We start from the raw sequence: 24,122 nt of genomic DNA, 5'->3' as shown, positions 1-24,122 counted from the left end.
TATAGAGTATATCCAGTGAGGGGAGAGAAGTAAAAAGCAGGAGAATCAGGATGATAATATCCTGTCACACAAGACAGGGGAGGGACTGATTCAAAGAAGAGACAATCAGCAATATAAAATGTTGCCGAAAGGTGAAGAAGACAGACCAAGAAAAAGCATACTTTTAGCCAAACTTATAGAAAAAGTTATCAATACCCCCATACTACCACTTCTCCTTTTGCCCATCCCTCATTCCTTTGCAATACAGCTTTCATCCTCATCAATCCACTGAAACTGCTTTCCAAAATGATCTCTCAATCACTAAATCTGATGGTCTTTTTTTCAGCCCATATATCCAGCCTATACCATCTGATAGTGTTTGATACCTCTGTCTGCCTAGATACTCTCTTTTCTGTCTAGCCCCTTCTCACTTCCCTTTCTGGGTAATCATACATATTGTGCTCCCTGATGATGGGGATCCCTCAAGGTTCTTCCTGAGTCCTCTACTCTCTTGCAAAACTGCATCTTGTTGATTTCAGTTTCTAGCAATTCTGAATCCAGAATCTATCATCCAGTGTCTCAGCTCATCTTCCCCACTTTCAGATAAGCATATCTTTTCCAACTTCATTTAAACTGTCAGGATCAAGGATTAGAATTTTGCTGACATCATATCAGTCTTTCCTTTCTCTGGCTAACTGACTTCAATCTCTTGAAAACCCTTTGGCCCCAGAGAATTATTCAATCAGGTAGAAATCTACCCAGAACTACTATCCAGGCCACTTTCTTTGTCTAGTTCAAAAGTGTGTCATAAGAAACTGTCAAATGACTTGTCAAAATCTAGATATTTTATGTCAACATTTAACAAATCAGATAATCTATCTTAAAGAGGCTGGGAAACATTTTGCTCGAGGTCCTATGGTCTTGGGAAATTAGGTGAAGGGAGCCTGTGCTATCACAGAGCTCCTCTATCAAAATGAAGATAACTTCCACCTCCAGAAGATAGCTAAAGAATGTGACCACTAGTACTGCACTGTCTACATGCTCTCAGAATGCTACAGAACATGTATGCCCAGCTAGTTTGGAGTCTTCACTGTGATCTTATTTCTATCTCCTACTCTGTGTTCTGGAAAAAGGTGACTAATAAGGTACAATTTAAACCAATGAACCAATTTTCCCTCAAAAGCCCTTTATCCTAGTAACATTTGCTACCCAAGTGCTTATGAGGAAGAAAGTAGGTATTTACAAAAGCAGAGCTTTGGGGGTAATATCATTTGAAGGCAAGGTACACTATAACTCTCTGACCACTGTTAAATCTCTCAGCTCTAGACATTCTTCTAAAAAAGAATTAGTTTGGGGCAGCTCGGTAGCACAGCAGATAAGGCACCAGACCTAGAGTTGGGAGGATCTAGGTTTATATCTGGCCTCAGACACTTCCTAGCTATGTGACCCTGGGCAAGTACTTAACCTTGATTACCTAGTCCTTGATCTAATTCTGTCTTAGAATTGATACTCAGGCAGAAAGTAATGTTTTTTAAAAAATTTATGCTGCATTTTCATAAATAATCTTCCGAGTTACCCAAGATTTCATCCCTTATTAGCTGGGCATTTGTTGATAAACCTTTTTGAATTTAGCTAGGTTTATTAAGACATAAACAGTAAACCTCAAAGGGTTGACAAAAGCAAAACATGTACTAAGTAAAAACAAGGTAATTTTTTTTGGAGGAGTGGGGGTAGAAATAGGGCAAAGTTTAATGGGGAAGAAGGGAAGAGATGCTTCCAGCAACAGAAAGATAGGGAACAATGGTCTTCTGAAGAAGGATGCATTCAGGCTCAGTTCCTGGCTGGAATGGCACGAATGAGGAACAGTGAGTTGGTCAGTCTCCCCAACTTTATGAAATGGGAGTCTCCTTTCAAAGGAAGATGCAGGAAAAGGCAGCTTCCATGTAGTTGTCTCACCTTAACCTTTCTTTAATTTTTCAATTAAGCAAATCAATTCTCCTCTATTTCACTAAGTTTATTCATTTCTTAGGTTTCCTTCTCTTTCTCTGCCATGGCTAACCCCTGGTACGAAGGAAAAGAGAATAGGGAGACAAGTATTATTATTATTTATTCCTTTAAAAGTATTAAAAATTTATTTATACACATGAGTGTATAAAACATATATATATAATAGTGATACAATATATGAATATCTATTCTATAAACAGAAACTTTGATATATAGAGGATAAAACTAACAATATCTTTTAGAATGTGTCTTACAAAAGCAAGCAGGAACTCATTTCTTTTCCTAGATAAAAGGAAGACAGAACAAGAAAGTACTTCTAGGTGCCAGGGTACTTCATCCTAGACCAGAACTTCAATGAATTTTTAAAAACCCTTACAACATATCAATTCTAAGACAGAAAGGCAGCAAGGGCAATCGAGGTTAAGTGACTTGCCCAGGGTTACACAGTTAGAAAATGTTTGAGGCCACATTTGAACCCAAGTCCTCCCACTTCCAGACCTGGAGCTCTATGCACTCTGCTATGTAGCTGCCCCTTTAATGATTAAAAAATAAAAAAAATCAGAGTTGAGTAAGAAAGGCAGCTATACCATAATGTTTGTGCTTTTGGAAAACAAGTACTAGGTTAAGGAATACAATTAGTAAATGAGTGTATAAAAAAAAAAAAGTATGGGGGCAGCTGGGTAGCTCAGTGGATTGAGAGCCAGTACTAGAGACAGGAGGTCCTAGGTTCAAATCTGGCCTCAGACACTTCCAGCTGTGTGACCCTGGGCAAGTCACTTGACCCCCATTGCCTAGCCCTTACCACTCTTCTGCCTTGGAGCCAATACACAGTACTGACTTCAAGACGGAAGGTAAGGGCTAAAAAAAAAAAGTATAATTCAAACAAAAACTAGCTAACAATGCTATGAGAGGGAGATTTATTCATGAGCTAGGCCTGGACAAGATGCTAAGATCCTTTCCAAATAAGATTCTACAATTTGATGTTTCTAAATCATCTTCAATTTATTTATGCTTATTTTCCCCTTTGGATGTGAACTAAAAAGCCTCAAATATTTTACTATGTATTTTTACTGCTGATTCATGATAGTTATCTTGGCAGGAAATCCCTTCATTTGACAGTTTGATAAAACAACAGCAGCAACAAAAAAGTACACTAATTTTTTTTTAATGACTTTATTACTGCCTTCAAGTATTTGTGGGGTTTTAATAAGTAAAGCGATCACTTGTCCTTCATATCCACCAAAAACTGAAATAGGCTCAAACCTGGCAATTTTTGCTGGACACAAAGGAGCCTTCTTGACCATCAAGGTAACAAAACACTGAGGAAGGCTTAGGTAGTCTGAACCTGGACTAAGGTAATCTTCACACAGAAGCTGCATAGGCAATATAGTAGGGGGAAAAGTACAGGTTTAGAGACAGTAGGACTAGAGATACAGAGATAAGGTTGAACCTAGCTTTATTTACCAGTGTAACTGAGCAAGTCACCTTATTTCTCTGGAACTCAGCCTCCATTTTTAATATGGGGGAATTGAACTCTATGGCTTCTAAGATACTTCCAGCTCTAAATCTAGGATATCAGAAAACAAACAATGACAATGTTCTTCTGTCTTGGTTAAGTTTTATACTGGGGAGCTCAAACATTATTGGAATTATTTGTTACTTACATCACTTAAGGTCTTTAATTCTGAACCACTAATGTTAAAATTAATCTAAGAATTTCAGAGGGGAAAAAATCTCTGTTGTATTAAATAAACATCTCTGCTAAGGGTATATAAAGGATCTAAGATATATAGACAACAGAAATATAAAAAACCAAAAGTCAAATAAACAATTATTCAAAGGACATTAACTAATAATTCTGAAAAGAATTGCAAACTATTAATGACCATATAAAAACGCTCCAAATTACTAATAAAAGAATGCAAATCAAAGCAACTTTGAATCTCCATTGCCTATGCAGCCAATTGGCAAAGATGACAAAAGAGGAGAACAGTCAATATTGGATGGGCTGGGAAAAGACAAGTACACTTGCACTGCAAGAGCTGTGAATTAGTATGATCAGTCTGGAAAGCAATCTGGAATTATATAAATAAAGTGGCAAACAATGTCCATATCCTTTGACCCAGATTCCAAAGCTCCATACATGCCAAAATATTCACAGCAGCATGTTTTGTGGTAGCAAAGAACTGAAAACAAGGGAAAGACCTATCAGGGAATGGTTCAACAAATTATGGTATGTGAATATAGTACAAAATAATATTGTATTGTATAAAAAGATATATATGATGACTACAGAGAAGCACAAACAGACTTTACACAAGGGCTCTGGGGTCCAGGACTCTGGAGATAGGCAAAGATAAAAAGAATTTGGGAGCAAGGCCATCCCAGAAGTCCAGAACTACAGCCTATATTTTGGCCATGTCTTTTTATTATGAATTATTTATGCAAACTTGAGAGTACTTATGGCACTAGTTTTTACCCAATTCAAAATCTGGAAACAGGGATAGTTCTCTTTAAGAATATTAAACATTCTGGTTCAGACCATGATGAGGAGAGGAGGTAGGAGGTAAAATAGACACCAGAGAAAGGTTCTCTGGTTGCTATCAGTTCACACTAGCATCTCTGCTTCCAAATGGTTGGGGCTACAATGTAGTTCATTCTAAGAGATGAATTGGCATTGAAATTTCATGAGATTGAATGGCACTAGTTAAAAGAAATTTGTAGAAAAGTTCTGACTGATTTCAGCCTCTGCATCCCCAGTAGAAGGAATATATGAGAATATACTTATGAGTTTCCTTAGCTCCCCAAGTATGCCATTTACCTCATGGTGGGGCATCCTTAGGAAAAGAGATAAGACAGCTTCTACTTTCTGAATAACAAAAGGTTTTTTTATTAGTAAATTAATTCATTGTGGGGAATTTTTTCTCTTCTTCCTTTTGCTGAAAAAAAAAAAATTCTTCATTATAAGGAATGATCATTTGGGAAGGGAAGAAAGCAATATAGGTGATATGAAGTAAAAAAAAAAACTTAGAAAAAAGACTTGAAATCTATTGAGCTAACCCTCCCCCCATGAATTCAAACTAAGGTTAGGACTCCCTAGTATGGTCAGTCATTCATGTGCCTGAAGGCAGGGAGGTGAGGTCATATGAACCTTTTCTGCTCTTGGATCCAATGATCACGGGGACAAGTTTTTACAGGATGAACTCTAGTTTCCACATGGCTCTACTTCCAATCAGGAAGTGATAAAATAGCCACTACAGCATGATATCCAGTGTACTGTGGGCTAACCTTGGATCCCAAGAGAGTTTAATAATCAAAATGCTAAAAGGTCTTCATTATAAGGAAGTTCCATAGGAAGGACATTTGGACGCTGAAAACAATGCTATAATAGGATCCTGGTGTTAAAACTTAATATAAGCACTGAAGTTTTGTCCCAATCAAATCTAAAGGTAGACAGATTTAATCACTTTTACTACTGAATCATAACATAGGTAAGCAGAAAATGTTTTTATGCTGGAAATAAGCTCTCTCATATAAGCTATGAAATCCTATTAGCCTATTTTAAAGTTTTTATTTCAGTACTCTGCCCTGAAAAGAAACATCATGTGACTAAAGGTGGAAGTTGCTGTCTGTATATCTTTTCAAACTTCTAAAAACCTCAAATGAAAGTAGGCATCAGATATAGAGTAATTACAGCTGATTCCATTAAAGAGAAACAACTATTTCTTCCATAACAGGGTAATTTGAGTACTTCAGAATTCTCAATAAAAGTCATTCTCCAATTGATAAATGGTGTAAGATTATGAACAGGCACAGTTTTCAAGTGAAGTAATCAAAGTTTTCTATAGTTATATGAAAAAAATGCTCTAAATCACTATTAATTAGAGAAAATACAAATTAGATTAGAGAAAATAGAAATAAAAACAATTCTTAGGTACCATCCAAACCTATCAGATTGGGTAGTATGACAGACAGAAAAAGATGAAGGAGATGTGGGAAAATTGGGACACCAATACACTATTTGTTGGTGGAATGGTGAACTGATCCAACCATTTTGGAGAGCAATTTGTAATTATGCCCAAAAGGCTATTAAACTGTGCATATTCTTCCACTCAGCAATTCTACTAGGACTGAATTTCAGAGATCAAAGAAAAAAGAAACGGATCTACATGTACAAAAAAATATTTATAATGCTCTTTTTGTGGTAGCAAAGAATTAGAAATTGAAGGGATGCCCATCAATGGAGGAATGGCTGACCAAGATGTGGTATAGGATTGTGATGGAAAACTGTTGTGCTATAAGTAATGAGCAGGATGGTTTCAGAAAAATCTAAGATCTATATGAACTAATGCAAAGTGAAATGGACAAAACCAGAATACTGTACATAATAATAATATTGTATAATGATCAATTGTACTAAGCTATTCTCAACAATACAGTGATTCAAGATAATTCCAAAGATTTTTGATGAAAAATGTCACCTGCCTCCAGAGAAAGAATTGATGGAGTCTGAATGAAAATTGAAGCATACTTTTAAAAGCCCCCTTTCTAGGGGTTTTTTTTGTCTGTTTTCTTTCACATGTCTGATATGGACATATATTCTGACTGTACACATATAACTAATATCAAATGCTTGCCATCTCAGATAGGGGGAAGGAAGGGAGAGAATTTAGAATTCTAACTTTTAAAAAACAAATGTTAAAATTGCTTTGACACATAATTGGGAAAAAATATTAAATTAAAAAAAAAAGAATTCTCACTCGGAGCACAAACAAACTCACCAGCTTATGATGACTGACTTCCCCTCTCCCCAAAGAGGGATACCTAAATACTGTCCTGACTCTCCCCTTGCAAGAAGGAGTGGCCACAGATTTTTGCCTAGCCACAACTTCAATCGAGCAACTCAGGCTAATTCAAATGGAACTAGAAAACCCAACCAGGGATCCCTACCACATTCCCTTCCCTGCAAACCAACCCTGGGGCAGGAGAGACCTAGTTCAGCAATCCCACTTCCCCAAACATAAGAGACAGGGGCAGCCATGTAGTTTAGCTCTAGATGTGGGTGGAGTGCCTGTTATGTGTACTAGTGGAAAGGGGAGGTGTCAAAATAGTGCAGAAAGGAGGAGTATGATGGAGAAAACCTGAATGAGGGTACAAACAGATGACACTAACAGAGAGGCTCCTGAAAACTGAAGGAGTGAAACCTCAAAATGAAATAAATGACCATTAAAAAATATTGTAACACAGGACACACAGTGTTACACACAGTAACACAGATGGTTCAGTGGAGATGAAAGGTCCTGGGTTCAGATTTGGTCTGATATTTCCAAGCAAGCCATTCAACCGTCACCACTTTTCTGCCTTAGAACAAATACACAATATTGATTCTAAGACAGAAGGTAAGAGTGTTGTACATGTACACATATATGAAAATAAAATAACACAAAGGAAAGTGAACTAATATTGCTTGATAAAATTTAGAATATTGCCAGTTCCCCACAGATCACTGAATACTGGAAGAAATTTCACAAGGGTTTAAAAGAGAACTAAAGGAATTTTACAGAAGAGAAATTCAGAATGAATTTTTAGGTTAGAAATTATAGCTTTCAATGCAAAATGTAAAAACAATTACAATAGTCAGGATTTAACACATGGAAAATCTCTTCAATTAAGTAAAAAGCTGTGATAGTGATTCAGAATATAAAAATACTTAAGTAGAGGAAAACTTGGTAGAAGAGATGCAACTTTTAAAAGAATATTTTTGAAAGAACACAAATTCTATGTAGGTCCAAGTGATGTACCTTAAAGACTAGATGCACAGAGATTTATAGATTTCCCAGGAGAAAACATCACAAATTAAAAAAATAAATAAACCCTACTATCACAAAGCAAGACAGAATAGGGGAAAAAATGTCCAGAACTTTTGAAAAACAAAGCAGGAATGGAAAGAATTCATAGATCACCTCCATGGGGAAAAAACCAAAAGCCTAGTTAAATGCTTAAATTTAGCCATTTCAATGCAAGGGGCCAGTAAAATGGCCTTAAAAAATGAAGGAAAGGCAAATGATTAACTCAGGATTATTCCATATTCATGAGAAATTACCAGTGACAACAGGATAGGACCTTCCAAGAAGCAAAAGGAGCTCAAGATGCAATCATTTTTCTGCCCCTAAAAGGTAGGGCAAATGTAAAAGAATGCGACATCAATTTGTTAGTGGAGAAGTTTCTTTAAAATGACTTGAACCAAGCATGTCCCCAAAATGTGATATGAAAAGGTACCTCCCATTCTGTACCTGCTTCTTTAAGAGGCAGGGTCTAGGGATATAGAATACTACATACAATGTTGATATATTTTTTTATATATTGGTCAGGTTTCCTGAACTTTTTTTGTTTCTGTTAGAAAGGATGGCTCTCTGGGAGGGAAAGACAGAGGTATATTCTAGGAAGTATTTAAGTGTAATAAATGCAAAAGATATCACTCGACAATAAACTAAACTTTTTAAACCAGTTGAATTCACCACTATTTCTTTCAGACCATTTTTCTGGCAGCATTTTGTTAAGAATTGATTAATGACAGATTTTAATTGGCAGCAACTGCTTAGTAGCATGAGTAAATTCAGGGGGTAGTTAGAGGAGGGTGATGATGGTGGTTATTCACTTAAAATAAAAACTCCAACTCTTCAACTATAAGAGCAATATAGCTCAAGTGAGCCAGAGTATAAACTATTTTTTAAAATTCTGTAAGGGAAGAAAATTTCAAATGGTAAAAATCTACATTACGCCTGCTATCAAGGGAGATGTAGCTATCATGGATTCGAGAGGAGAGTGGCTACAAACAAATAACGTACTTGAGGGCAAATGTCCAAGAATAAAGAACTGATGACTAAGTCTTGGGTTGTCTGTCTGCACTGATGGAAGGGGTTTTCTATGCTTTAAGGTTTGAAAAGTGCTTTTTGCAACTATTTCATGTGAGGAGGATGCTATTATATTATCTCTATTTTGCAGATAAGGAAACTGAGGCAAATAGCATTATAACTTTCTCAGGGTCACATATCTAGTTAGTATCCAAGTCTGGATTTGAACTCAGGTCTTCTGGATTCCAGATCCTACATTCTGTCTGCTATACTAGCTAGCTGTCTTGATCACTTAAATTTCTTAGTGCCACAAAAAAAGTGGCATGGAATATTAATCACTATACAAAGTTTATTATCCTGCATGACTTAATCTGTACTTTATCAAGTACATTCTGTAAACTATATGATCTACAAGATTGCTCTGTAGATAAAGTCTGAAAAAAATTTTAATAAGGGTTGTTATGCTCTAAAGAAAACAAGACCACTGTGTATTCAAAATACTAGTATAAAAGTACTTTCAAATTCTAAATATTTGCTGAATATTGTAGTAACACTTCAAGAAAACAATTAAGATAAGGGGGGTGGGGAGAATCACTCATTGAAGGACTTCAATCTTCATTGTGGCCTGGAGGTGGTCTTCTAATCTTAAAGACTAGACCAGCAGAAGTTAGGAATATAGGCCTGGTCATAAACTAGGTATATGGTTTATGTTTTAATAAAGCTAGCTAAATTCAGAAAGGTTCATCAACAAACGCCTAGCTAATAAGGGACGAAATTTTTGTTAACTCAGAAGACTATTTATTGAAGCTGCATTGTAATTTTCCTGATGTAGGGAATATCCACACCACCACAGATTCTTTTAAAGAGATCAGAAATAATGTCTCAAATAAATAAATAAGCCACTTAAAGAGAAGCAGAAATTAATTGATAACTATAGCCAATTAGCGCGACAAAATTCATGTCATTGACAACTTTTTGAAAAAACATTCCAATTATTCAAATTAAAGTATCTTGTTACCAAAGTAAGTTCCCATCTTAATCAATAAATGTTGAAATATTGGCAATATTGATAGCAAAAACACAAATACCTATTATAGCTAAGCCCTGGCACTAGATCAGCTTTGAATACATCTAAAACCATAAAACCTGGGTAAATAGAAGTCTGTATTCTACTCTGTTATAATAGAGGAAGATGAGAACACAAAGCAAGCAACTACAGTATAGTATTCAGACTTCTTTGTGTAACCAAGTCATTATATGTTTTGCCAACAGGTCTAATTATAAAAATGTACTTGAAATAAGACTTTTACTTGGTCTGTTTTTATTAATCATTAAAAAAAAACAAACCAGGTCATCTAAGAAAGACAGTTTGCTTTGAAAAGAATTAAAAGGACAGTAAGATCACACATTGACACTTTTGGCACATTTCCTCCTCCTAAAGAATTAAATACACCCAAAAGTTCACATCATGAGGTTCCAAAAGCTGAGAAACAACCTTGTGCCCTTCTGCTTCAGCCTCTTGCAAGCTGAAGTGCTTTAAGAAATCAAGCATCTTACTTGCAGGTACATAACTGTGTTGCATAAACCAAGATCAGCAACCTCTCAATTTACAGTCTGTCAAAAGTCATTGATGTCTGAATTACAGTTCCTTCACTGGGGGTGGGGTGGTTTATAGTACAAAACCATGTAATGATGGGTTCAATTCAATAAAACAATGTTTTCTGTCCTTCTTACAGTCATAGTTCAAGTTTTGGCACACAGCGACACACTCCACTTTTAAAGATTTGTTGTAAAGCTGTCAGGTTAGAGGCAGTTGATAAAGTGTAGCACCTGGAGTTAAAAAATCAGACCTGAGTTTGAATGTGACCTCAGATGAATATTAGCTGTGTGGCCCTGGGCAAGTCTGTTTCCCTCAGTTTCTTTATCTATAAAATCATATGGGATTTTGTGAGGATCAAATGACTCTAAAGTGCTTGGCATAGTGTCTGGCACATAGCAGGAATTATATAAATGTTAGCTGTTAAATCATATTATTATTATTATTATATTTCAAATCACTTATAGCTGCCCTTGGTACACAATAGGAGTTTTAGATATACCCCAGACTGCACACACAAATGGCTAATACTTCTGACTTTCAAATCCAGTTCTTTAGAGAATCCTGTTCTATACATAGAGATGATTACTCTGGAAAATAATGGCTCATTTTTTTAAAAACTGAAATTGAGTTTTTATTGAGAAGTTAACAATAGAATTATTTGGTATTGAAAAATACAGAATACTGAATTGGGTTATGCAAAGCACAGCATCATGAGCACAAAATGTATTTTTTAATTAGCATCAACTATATAATATCTTTAAACATGTCTTGTGTGACAAAACTGTGAAACAAGACACGAGCTTTATTGTCAAGATTCAGTTGTCTTTTCACAGGACACTCTTCTAAAGAAATTTGTCCCCAATTCCTAACTTGAGCTAAGGATCACAAAAAGTGAAGTGGGAGAATGGAATATTTCCATACTGCCTGAAGCCTAGTTTTGACTGGTACACATTCAATGACACATTTGATTCACACTGAATTTTTTACAAAGTATTTTTAAAAGAATAAAAAGCAACCCAAGAGTCACATGCTTAAAGACTTACAGTTCCTTTGCTAGCTGAAGAATGTGCAGACTTTGTTACATGGCACAGTGAGCTGGTACCTTATTAGCCTTTCAATTCTTAACATGCAAATTTGAATCCAGATTAGAAGCAAAGCCAAATAGAATTCAATGGAAATAGCCTTTCTAAGTGGATACATAACACAAAACAGAACAAGTCTGGATTGCCACCAAAAGGGTCTCAACCCAGGCCTGAACTACAAGTTGTGGTTCACAATTTAAAAATTTGGAGAAGTAGTGATACAAACCTAATACAACTCACTTTTGCCATTTTCTAAGCAGAGTTTAAAAAATTAATTTGAAAATGCCATCTCTTTTCCACAAATATTAAACAAGTATTACTTGCTAGAGGCAGCAAGATAGGGCTATTTAGTGAGGAAGGAGTCCTGTACTAGAAGTGAGGAGGGATATAGGTTCTAATTCTGGCTCTGTTGCTGAGTAACTTTAGGGATGAGTCTCATCATTCTCTTCTCCAGGTGTGAGTTTCTTTATCTGAAAAAAGAGGGAATGGGCCTACATATTATCTCTAAGATCCCAGATTCCCTCAATAGAAAATTCCAGAATGTTATAATTATTTGCTGGGGGTAGGAAGGTAGGATTCCTAGACTGAAGAGAATAACAAATTTTTTTTGAAAAATTTGCTAAGAAATTCCTTTAAGTTCTAAGAGAAATTCTTTGTGTTTTCTAAAAAACACTCAAGAAAAAAACCTTTTCAATGGGATTCTCCAAATAAGACTAATCCGGAAAAGAGACCACTATACAGTTACACAACCAATAATAAATCAGTCAATAACATTTATTAAGCACTACTGTGTACCAAGCACAGTGCTAAGCACTGATGATACAAAGTTAAAAGACCCTGCTCCCAAAGAGCTTACATTTTAATGGGGGAGACTACATATAAACAATTACTTACAAACAAGATATATGAGGGATAAATTGGAAATTATCAATAGAGGGAAAGCACAAGAATTAAAAGGGATAAGGAAAGGTTTCCTGTAGAATGTGGGATTTTAGCTGGAATTTGAGAGAGGTCAAGAGGCAGAGCATTCTAGGCAGCTACTGAAAATGCCTAGTTAGAAGACATCCACTTTCTTGCGCAAGGAACAAGGGCGTCTATGATGAATAAGGCATAAGAAGATAGAAAAGGTTGGAGGATGTCAGATTAGGATGGCCTCTGAAAGCCAAATACGGGACTTTATATTTGATCCTGGAGGAGAAAGGGAATTTACTGAGCAGGAAGGATAACATGGTCAATTTGGAGATTTAAGGAGATCGGTTTGACCCCTGAGTATAAAATGGACTAGAAGAGTGGAGAGAGACTCAAGACAGAGGGACTTCCCACTAGGCTATTACAACTGTCTAGGGGTTGAGTAATGGGGGTTTGCATCAGAGTGATGGCAGTGTCAGAGAAAGGGGTATATATGAGAGATGTTACAAAGGAAAATAGTGAAGACTTGAGCAACAAATTGGATATACTGGGGAGGCAAGTGAGAGTAAGGAGAGAAGGATGATATCTAGGGTTGTACGCCTGCACAACAGGAAGACTGTGATATCCTCAAGAATAATAGGAATATTCAAAAAGGGGAAGGGATTTGGGGGGAAAGAATCTATTGTTTTGGACACATTGGATTTAGGATGTCTATGAGATATCCAATTCAGGATGTTCCATAATCCAGTTAAATTTTGGGGAAAAGTTTCATAGTCAGGATTTTCCAAAAATTACTAAATTTTCACATATATTATTGACTTTCCAATTTGTATTTGAAACTTTTACTTCTGTTCTTTTATTTCTTTGTTCTTACACTCTTTTCTTCTCTGAAAGCTTTTCAAAGTTATATTTCTTAAAAGAGGGAGAAAATTTAAAAAATTGGGAAAGACTGATCAAAATTTTAATGTATTAACTGTTAGAATTATATTTCTGAATTATTACTTTCAAGTTGTAGGTATTATAAATTTTCTCAGTATGCTGCCAAGAAGCTAGAAATATTATCCAAAGAATCATAACAATAATACCTGTTTAATATTACTGTACTTCATGAAGAAGCTATGTCCAAGGGTATATCTACATGTAATTCTTGTAGAAACAAAGCTCCCTGAACTCCATTTATTTCAGTAATTTTAAAAACTGTATCTAAAATCAAACTAGACTCGGTTTAAGAAGATTTAAATTGTATTATTTATTAGGATCACAAATTTAGAGCTAAAAAGAGGCCTCAAGGGTCATTAAGTTCAACTCCTTCATTTTACAAATGAGTAAATGAGGCCCAAGAGAAGAGACTTGCCCAAGGTCACACTGGTAATTAGTGGTAGTTCTGGGACCTGCGCCCAGGCCTTCAGACTGCAAATCTCATATTAACTGGTCATCCTGACCAACTGAACACTGAAAAAGATGGCTAGGACACAGCTGGAGACTTGATATGGTTAGCTTTTTTTAAAATGCCACTGATCAAATGCTCATACAATCAATTCACACCCATACTGTGGCTCCCTCTGAATGAGAACATGTCAACTTTTGCAAACAAGTCTGTTATTGAGCAATACCCAAATTTCCTATTTATGTCACTAAATTCTCAACCCTAAGGATAGCTATACAAGTTCCAAACAATTCAAAATCAGGGGTATTAGGTAGAAAAGAAAGGGAAAAGGAGTTTATGCCCTGCAGTATATCAACTTCTAAGTGCAATGAGACAATAACCCAAAATTGTACCCTTTGGGTACTTATATATATATAATACAGTGAAAACAGCCACCCAGTTTATTTCAAATCACTCTCATACCTGCAAATCTCAAGCTCTCCATGGTCATGAAACATTAAGAAAATTAACAGAGAAGAAAAACAACCTGTTAAATTGGCTGGGTAATTTTATTCATATGTAGAAGCAAGGAAAAAAAAAACCTTAGCAATGTAGGTCAAAGACTGAATGACTAAAAAGTGATTTTAACTTTATTTGTAGGATACAAGTTTCTTTCCCATACCAATTATTTCCCTATCTGAGACCAAGGGGATTTTAGGTCAAAATAGGCAGAAAAAAATCCAACCCCCCCAAAAAATTCCCTTGTAAGGAGTTTGCTGATGACCCCCAGAGTTCACTACCTCTTGGGTTGAAAGGAAGACAGGGAACTTTAGACAACAAAACCACCGCAATGACAAAAGGAAAGAAAAATCAATGGAGGACATCTGATCTAAGTGGAAAGGGACACAAACACTGAGAACCAGCATTCAATTTTGTTTTCAGCTACTTCACACAATCAGGGCCCTCCAAAAATCATGGAAATGTCCTCTACTGGACAAATTAGATGATTTCTAGATTTTAAAAAATAAACTTAATTGGCACAGCAGAAGAATCTGGTCAAGCCTCCAATCTCTGACATAAGTTAATGACTGAGTCAAAATCGCCTACATACACAATCCAATTTGAAAAAGTCGATATTCATTAAAAAATATGAAAGAACTAAAATAATGTTTCAGATAAATTGAGATTGGCCTTTCCTATAAGAGGGTAAAAACACAGTGGTTAAGCACCTACATAATGAATTTGCCAAACTTAAAAGTAAACATTAAATGCTATGGCCTATTTTCAGAGAAATACACAGATGAAAATAGGCAGAAGAACCCTGCCCAAGTTCAGACAAAATCTCCCCTCTGCACTTGGGTGGGGCACCTAAAAGAAAAAACAAAACTCAGAATCAGTTTACTAAAGTAAGCATTCTACCCAAAATCTCCTTTGACATCACTATAAAGAAAACTTTTTTTTACCAATTTATAAATAAAAGTTTAAAAATATTTCTGAAAATTTGTAAAATAAACAAGTAATTTCACCTTGATAATAACAAGGTAAACTGCTCCTCCATAAATACAGTATTTGTATTGTTAGATTTAAATAAAAAAACTTCAGGTACTTGAATGAGTCCCACTTCCAAGAGCCATATTTTAGGAATATATGGAAATATCTGAAAAGGAAATAACCTAATTCTTGAACACTCCTCATTTCAGAATTGGGAAAATCCCAATTCTGAATCATTCCTCTGAATGATATCATAAGGTACATACTAGCTCTAATTCTAAATAGTTGTCTTATTAAACTATACTTGCACACAAATACTGCCTTCATGAAGACCAACAAGCATCCATACCAATACAAAACAGATTCATTCATTTCTTTCACTTCCTTCCCTCTTTCCAAAGAAATGATACTTTCAACATCCACACCAAGTTTCAGCAACTAAATAATCACTCAGGATTTGTTGAAGAACTTTTTGAATTCAATATATTTTCTGTACCAAACAAAGAAAAGTCCTGGTGAATTTTTCAAAAACACCTTTTCTATAATTCTCTCTTCTCTTAAGGCCTATTATAACCTTGTTTTTTCACCTACTCCTGCCTCTTCTTCCTTCTACCTCCTAACTTAAGGAGGTCCTTAAGCCATTCTTGGCCCTCTGCTCTTCTTTGGGAATTCATTCATTCTAATATCTTTAAACTTATCACTATAGTAAATTATGACTAACATCAACCTTAAATTTTCAAATGGAGCTCCAGTTCCATATTTTTACCTACTTATTAAATATTTCTTCTTAGTAGTCTGGCCCATGATTACCTGAAGGCTACACATCAGAAACCAATTACCAGGAGTAGCTTGGTGGTACAACAGATAAAGACAGCCTGGAGTCAGGAAAACCTGGGTTTAAATCTGGCCTCAGATATTTCCTAGCTGTGTGACTCTGGGCAAGTTACTTTATCTCATTTTACCTAGCCCTTGCCCTTCTGTTGTTCTGTTGTCCATACAATCACCAGTGATGTCTATTTATTTTTCTAAAGATTTCTTACATACATACATTCATACATACATACATATATATACACACACACACCTTTCTCTCTACTGCTACTACTCTGATATATCTCTTCACATCTAGATTATGGTAATTTCTATCTTAAACTCCTTCTCTTTCTCCACTATTTGGAATGCTTCTATAAAACTCAACCTTCCTACTACCATGCTATTATCTCTGCTCAAAAATCTAGGAAGGCTCATTATTGCTTACTCAACTCACTCAATTCTCACCTCTTCTCCCCAGCTTTCCAGGATCTTCAATCTAAGATCTTCACCTCCAATCTTATTTACTAATTACTTTCACTATGAAACTTCTCTACCAGTCAAATTTTCTGCCTCAACAGCTCTAGTTTTGTTGTTTCTTCTCATGTGGGCTGTCCCTCTCCCATCCAAATCCAATTCAAACTTTTCCACAAAACACTCTGAACCCCTGATTCCAGTGCCTGACATGATACAATACATCACTACTTAACTCTCTGGCATATCTTGTCTTTTTGACTAAAACATAACCTTCCTGAAAGCAGGGAGCAACTTCTTTTGCCACCCTGAGAATTTAGCACGATACTTAGCTTGGCTCCACAGTAGGTCCTTTAGTTGAATGGCAGTTCTTGAAATGTCAAAATGGAAGTATGCTCTCATACTTTCATAGGTCAAATTTGATGAGCTAAATCTTTCTGGTTAATCAAATATATTCAAATGCTTATGTGAAACAGCTTAAAGAGCAATGATCAATACCAAGATATCACTGCTTTTCACACATTACAATCACTAACTGTTAAATGTCAACTGTAAACTACTTTCATAGAATCTATCTTTTGTAGTGCCCAAATGCCAGTCTTTAAAGGTCTCCTGATTGAATACCTCAACTGGAGCCACTAGGCCAGGACCATCAAGATTTGTCACATGTCCACTAACAGACAGCATTGCAACTTTTGCCTGGAGCACCCTCTGAGTTTCCCTAAAGCTATAATAGGATCAAACTGACAAGCTATTTTGGTTAGGCAATCATTGCTCATCTGAATTAGATGTCCTAGACAACAAAGAACTCACTGGAGTATAATAGATGTGCAAAGAATTATAATAAGCCAATCCCAATTACAATCCTATAATATGAAAAGGGCCTCCACCCAAGGTCTCTTTTTACTCAAAGGTTAGATGACAAATGGAAGTTTCTGATCAGACAAGAAGTCAGTATATTTCCCTCAGCACAGCAAAGCCAGGATATTAAGGAAATATGTATAGATAGCTACAACCTCTACAGTGACTTCTCAGATGTTTGGGAATTCTGAATGAATCAAACAGAAGCAGTTCAAGTAGCTGTTAAATGGCATTCCAATTCTACTCCACTTCCCAAACATACAGAAATCCTGAGGCCACCAGGTGCAAAGAAAATACACTAACATCCCATTAAGGTGTTGGCTCGCTCTTACACTGAGATAAGAATATCTCTACAGGTGGGCTTTTAAAGGAAAAAAGTAACATTTTTATCTTCATTAAAAAATATCTTTTCATATTTTTGTTGGACAAAAAAAGGTTTTTCTTTCTTTTGGTGTAACACTCCCCCCCCTCCAGGGTAGAACAGATTTAAACTTTTTTCTTTTGAATACAACTGAGCCCATCTTATTTCCATGAAGTAGCACCAACTCTTAAGAAACTCTCAGCATTCCAGACCCTTCAGCTTCTGCAGTGAAGAAATTCATTAGGCACATCATCCATTTGCTTTTCTTTTCTGATGTACATTCGTTGTTTTCTTGGTTTTGCTATTATCCTTTTTTTTTTAAAGGCGCACAGAGAGGTAGATGAGTAGATGCAGTTGGCCTCAGAGCCAGGAAGATCTGAGTTCACATTCAGCCCCTGGGCAAATTCTTTTAACTTCCTAGTGCTCTAGGAACTGGAGTTTAGGTATCCTCTAAAACTACAGACTGCCTACAAATAGTAAAATTTCCTCATCTGGGAGGTCCATCTTAAAAGTCCAGTTTCTCTTCCTATTGTTAAAAAGAATAATACAGACATACATTTCCAATCCAATCTCATGGATTTCTGGACAACTAGAAAAGCTACCATTTTTTTTTCATTGCTTAGGTTCTGTTTCTTCTAATTGATGTTTTTCACGGTGATGACCCACAATGAGACGATAATTCTTAATTTCTGCCAAAAGTGGAAAAACTATTTCATAATGCAGATTCTTCACCTGAAAAAATATATGTAACAAAATTGGCTTGGGTACCATTTTCTCTGATGCCAATATTTCCCATGATTCTTTAAAAGCATATACCATAGTTATTCCAACCATAGTTATTCCACAATCTACCATGTAAGAGTTGCTACTGGGGAAGAGGGCAGAAAGAAGAGGGGAATGTTTGTGCCTGGTTTTCCCAGGGAGATGGAGATGGGTGGACTTAAACAATCACTTCCCTACATATGAAGTCATTAATTAATAGATTAATCATCTGGCTTAGAGCTACATTTCCACCTTTATCAAATTCTTCATGATTTCAAAATTCTGCATCCAAACAAAATTTAAAATGGATTTTCATCAGTATTAAACTTTACACAAAGAGAAGTTTTTCCTTCATTGCTATTGCTGTGAAAAGGAAATGTTAACTTACCGGTACATAAATACCCAGTCTTCCTAAATGATGCAGCATGTGAGGCAGCAGAAGATCTGGATTGGGAGTCACAAGATCCCACCCTGCCCCCAACACTGTTTGGCTGTCTCTCCCCAAAAAGCTCTATCTTTCAGGGCTTCAACTGCCTCATCATGAAAGATTTTACAAGGAGGGAGTGGGACTAGATGACCTCTAGATTTATGATCTATAATCCTAAATGTTAACATTGCTAACACCTGCTAAGTCCAAACCACAGATGCTATTTTTAAAAATAATAAAAGTTGAAGGAAGAGGACATACATCAAACACTTTCCTCCCTCATGCAATGCAGAACACAACGGATTGTAAAGAATTATAGAAGTTCTCGTTTCCAATTCTAGTTATATTTATTACCTGTGTGATCTATGACAAATGATTTAACCTCTCTGGTCATATTCAGTTGCCTTGTCTGTAAAAAATGAAGGGGTTGGAATTAAAAAAGATTTCCACCCCAGGGTTCTTCAAGTTCTAAATTCTCAGATCTGGCTACAGCTACAGACCAGTCTTCTTGGTCCTCAGTCCATATTCTATAAAGTAATCCCCTTCTCATGTCATCCAACAAAACCAAAAGGAACAAACCCTTCTAGCATATATAAATCCATGCCTCCCAAACAATCAAGTCCCCGCTTTTACTAGTTGAATATGATAACCACATTGAAAGCTACTTCTTTGCTCACTACTAAACAGGAGTATGATTAGGTTCTATTAGCAGTGACAACAGTGATGTTGAGTACTTCAAAGGTTTTGACAAGTTTTGCTTGCATAAACCACAAGTTCCAACTTTGCTTTAGTTTCATTCTAGTAGATTCCTGGGAACCTGTTCCCATCACGCAACTCAAATCAAACTGAAACTTGACTAGGCAGCATCCCCCAGACTCATTTTCATTTCAGCATTAGCAGGTGTCAGTTTGCTCCAGTCTTTGGTTATCTGCTCAACTATTCCTGACTGTGGCAGGGTTCAGAGCTCTCATTTTCGCTTAAAAAAAAAAAAAAGTTTTCTCAACCTCCACTAATCCTCTAAAATACAAATTTCATTAGTTCCTGGAGTCTTTTTTCTAAGGTTGTAAAATTTTCAAAGGAAACACAAATATTTTCTCCTGTGCCATATATAAAATGATTGATTTATGCCAAATTCACTAAATTAATGACTAAAGCTTTGTTTGCTATGAAAATATCTGTATGGGTGATGGGGTGGGGAATGGAGTCTCATAAGGGAAGGCTGTATTCTACGCACCTGAAGATATACCTGTATTCTATATACCATCCTACTACTGTGCAGTGAATGCATCATAGGCTGTGCTGCACAATCATATCAACAAATAAAGTGGAAATCCTCAGGTGGAGAGAAACTGCAGAAGGTAGCTAGCTGTTAACGAAACCTTAAACTGTGAACTGCCAAACAGCATCTCTACCAGCAAGCTAATAGGAGGCTCACTACTTTTATGAAAATTTCCAACATGGGTAAGTTATTAAACTAGTTAAACTCAGCAGTAATATAAATTAAGTCAAATACACTAAATTATTTGGTGATAAATACAAATGGTAAAGTGAAGCATCACTTCTACAAATATTTTCCCTAGTATCTACATGTGGGAATAATGAAATAGCCCATCAAACTACACACAACGTTTTGGGTCATCAATTAGTGCCACCTAGTATCATGCTCTAGTGCTCTAAGATAAAAATGGTTTTCTACAGAGGTGCTTTGTCAGAAAGGCAATAATGACCTAAAATAATGCATCAACTACACATAGTTGTATTTAAATGGATCTAGAATTCCACATTAACAATTTCTAAACCCAAGGTTTTCTTTCTCAGAGGTGGCTTATTGTATTAATTGATGTTTTTTGTTTTTGTCATTTATAGCCAAAATATATTTTACTCTCCTACCTGCCAAACCTTCTTTTGTAACAGAGATTAAAAAAAAAAAAAACTACTCATGCAGTCTGACAGTGTGTGCGGTATGCTATAGCCATACTCTCACCTTTACAAGGGAAGAAAGGCTAGTTTTCTTTCTCAACTCCTCTTGGGGACCAAGCCTCACATGACTACAATTAGACATCACTGTTTCATTTAACTGTTCTAAGTCTTTATGCATACTGTACTCCCGGTTCTACTCACTTCACTATGAATCAGTTCACAGAAGTCTTCTTGCCATATTAAAATCTGCATTATTTCAGCTATAGTCTCAAACAGAATGAAATATTCCTTTGGTGAATATCTTTATATTCTGGTTCAATAGTTTTTGAAAATAGTCCAGTTCCAGTTTGAACTGGTTCATTAGCTATGCTTATAAAACATACTTTAGCTCAGTTCGCTGTTCAGTTAAAAAAAAGAATAGCAGCAATGTCTGGTCAGGTTTCAGAAAATGAGTGCGGTTCATTCTGGCTGTTGGTTCACAGTTTGGTTCAAAGAGCATTTTGGTAATCTTACTTAGGTCACACAGAAGTTAAATACTAAGCTGATCAAAAAATAATTCAAATAGCAAATCTTTTATATGAAACTTCAAAAATAGAAAATGCATTTGCATACTAAAAAAACACAAACACCTGGAACTCTCCCCTTCTTTCCATGCCAAGATCTTGTGTTTCACCTGTGACATCTGATAAAAACACATAATACAGCACACACAAGAACTTGTTTGGTTGAAAAAAAGAGAGGAGCCTGATTAGCAAAGATCAATTAAACAAGGAGCAAATGTGTGTGCTGAATGAACACCAACTAGATGTTTAGCACTGTGCTAGCTATTTCATAGAGGGAGACAAAAAATCTTAAGATGTGGTCCTTTATTTGCTATCTTACAACCTAGCTGGGGGGAACAGAACTAACACAGTATAAATAGGGCAAATGGTAGCATATAATTTTGTCCTAAATTGTCTGACATTAGAGATATAAAGAAATGTTCCATCAATTTAAAGGAAGATTTCAAAAAGAATTCAAGCATATCTTTTCTCATATTTGGAATTTCCTAATTCATATTATCATTATTTTACAGTTTTCCTTACTAGAACGTTTCACCAGTAAAAGTTTGGCTCTGCAACTGTTAAAAGTCTCCTATCTCTTCCTCAGAAATACTCAAATGGATGTGTGATCTTATTGATGAGCATATTCCCTCCAAAAAGAAAGCTCCAGATCCAGTTGCAGTGCCAGCACAGTAGGGTCATGCCAGCCTGTGCAGTGCAATGCCTGTCTGTGGCCTTCCATAAGTGTTCGTTCCACAAGGGACTTATCCATGCTGGGGTTGACCTCACTTTCTCTTTACATCTAGGGGCTACCAAAAAGCATCAAAGAGCTGTTCATCTGTTCACTCATACTTTCATTCGTTTGTCCACCCATCCATTCCATCCATAATCCCTTGCTCTAGCTATGGTCTTTTTTGCTCATACATTTCCTTCCTTTCTCATTTTTTCCATGACTACTCTACAATCACAACTGTTGCTATTTTCCATAAGTAATATTGCTTTTGACATCTGTTGGGGTTATACATAAAGTTTAATGACTAGAGCTTTCTCACTATCTTTTGTCTTCTACCAAGCAGGAAAGGTAGCATCCCCAACTAGGAAAGCCCAAACACGCTGTCACTCTCTATTTAACAGGAAGACTTTTGAGTATTCCCAGTCTTTTGGGAAAGAGACTACTCTTCACTTTCTTGAAGCCTCTGAGAATGAGAAGCTGAAAAAGGAGTAGGGCAGGGCAGGACATTCCTGCAGCTACCACCTTTCTCCCTGGTAGTCCCAGGAAAACTGGGCACTCCCATCTTGGAGTTATTTAGATGAAACTTCAGGATGGAAAAGATAGTTTGGTCTTTGGTATAGGATCCCTGGTTTTAAAGAGATGGATCACATCCTACTTTCAAGCATAGAGGAAAAAATCTGAACTAGAAACCATGATTGCTAAGACAATGCTGAAAAGCACATTTATGCTAATCACATCATCAGGAGAAAGAATGAAAAAAGACTTTGGAAAGGATGTCAAAAATCTATAGAGGGGTCAGCATGACATAGATGGGAAGAGGCAATCCACTAGTTGAGAAAACTAAACTTTAAACAGGAATCTTTTCTGCGTGTATAAAAATACTGATTCTTATAAAGGACAGCCTAACCCCTGAAAATGTTTTCCAGTCTACTCCATTTGTTTTGTTAGAAATATAGTTCTACATTGTTAAATATTGATGCTTTTATCTCAAGACCGTGATTTAACCTTCCAAAGAAGACAAAACAAATCAAAATGTTGCTTTCCAAAAGTTTCTCTACTCTTATAAAACAATCTAGGAGTACAGTAAGTAGATGAATTTGATTTGTTTTAAAAGAATACTTTATCTCTAAACAATTCCAACTACCAAGGGTTGAAAGCAACTTAACTGATCCCTGAATGATACTAAAACCTTACAATGAATGTGGGCAATCGTATACCTACATTTTGCCAATGTCATTGGGAATGTCCTAAGTGAGAAGCTAGACTTGAAGCTTTATTACTAAAAGACCATTAATGCTAGAATAAGTTTCCAAAAAGGGACTGACTAGAATAGTCAAATGGGTTTAAAATAAGCCAATAAAGAAAAAATACCTAAGTGTGCCTAACTTTTCTTCTGAAGAATGCAGAACTATTCAAAATGGTCCAGTTGGAGATGGCCATGAACTCTATTAACAAAAGTCCTCTAATAGGTCATGAACTAAGGCTTGAAAAGGATGTATGGGAGTGGGAAGGTATTATGTAAAAAAACATGCTATGTAAGGATAAGATACTAACAGAAGGAACATACTCAACTAGGATGGTGTGATACTTGCCAAACCTGGGCCAATGATTGCAAATTTTGACTCCAACAGATGAGATCTTCCAATGTCTTTGAAGGAAGACACATACAGTCCATTCTTTCATTTACTATCCATTTGGTTGCTTACTAGGTCACTAAACCACACCTTGAACGATGCCTTTGAGCAAGCAAGACCGCCACCCAAACTTTTCCTAAGCACTGGCCTAGGCTTAACATGATGGCGGCATGTTTGTAACTCATGAGGTGGTCTTTCCACAAGTGTGGCAGTGTAGACACAGAAAGTGATATGTACTTTGTGGTTAGTGGGGAGAGCAAGAGAACTCCCGTTGTGCCCAAGCTGAAAGAAAAATGTTGTTTCCTTAGAT

The 24,122-nt window shown here is 36.2% G+C and overlaps 1 protein-coding gene and 1 long non-coding RNA gene across 2 annotated transcripts in view; both read right to left on the bottom strand.

Moving 5' to 3' along the window:
• The window catches only part of NLK (nemo like kinase), a 141,888-nt gene that overhangs the window by 116,044 nt on the left and 1,722 nt on the right, over nucleotides 1–24,122 (bottom strand). The gene's annotated exons all lie outside the window — the stretch shown is intronic.
• The window catches only part of LOC130457537 (uncharacterized), a 39,949-nt gene extending 15,827 nt beyond the window's left edge, over nucleotides 1–24,122 (bottom strand). The window contains exon 1 of the long non-coding RNA XR_008916826.1: nucleotides 1–24,122. This exon is cut by the window's left edge and continues 6,562 nt beyond it. This is a non-coding gene — a long non-coding RNA (uncharacterized LOC130457537).

This window comes from Monodelphis domestica, chromosome 2 (assembly GCF_027887165.1).
Source record: "Monodelphis domestica isolate mMonDom1 chromosome 2, mMonDom1.pri, whole genome shotgun sequence".
Taxonomy (NCBI): Eukaryota; Metazoa; Chordata; class Mammalia; order Didelphimorphia; family Didelphidae; genus Monodelphis; species Monodelphis domestica.
The sequence above is the reverse complement of the archived record's forward strand: the minus strand, read 5'-3'. Positions and strand labels throughout refer to the sequence as shown.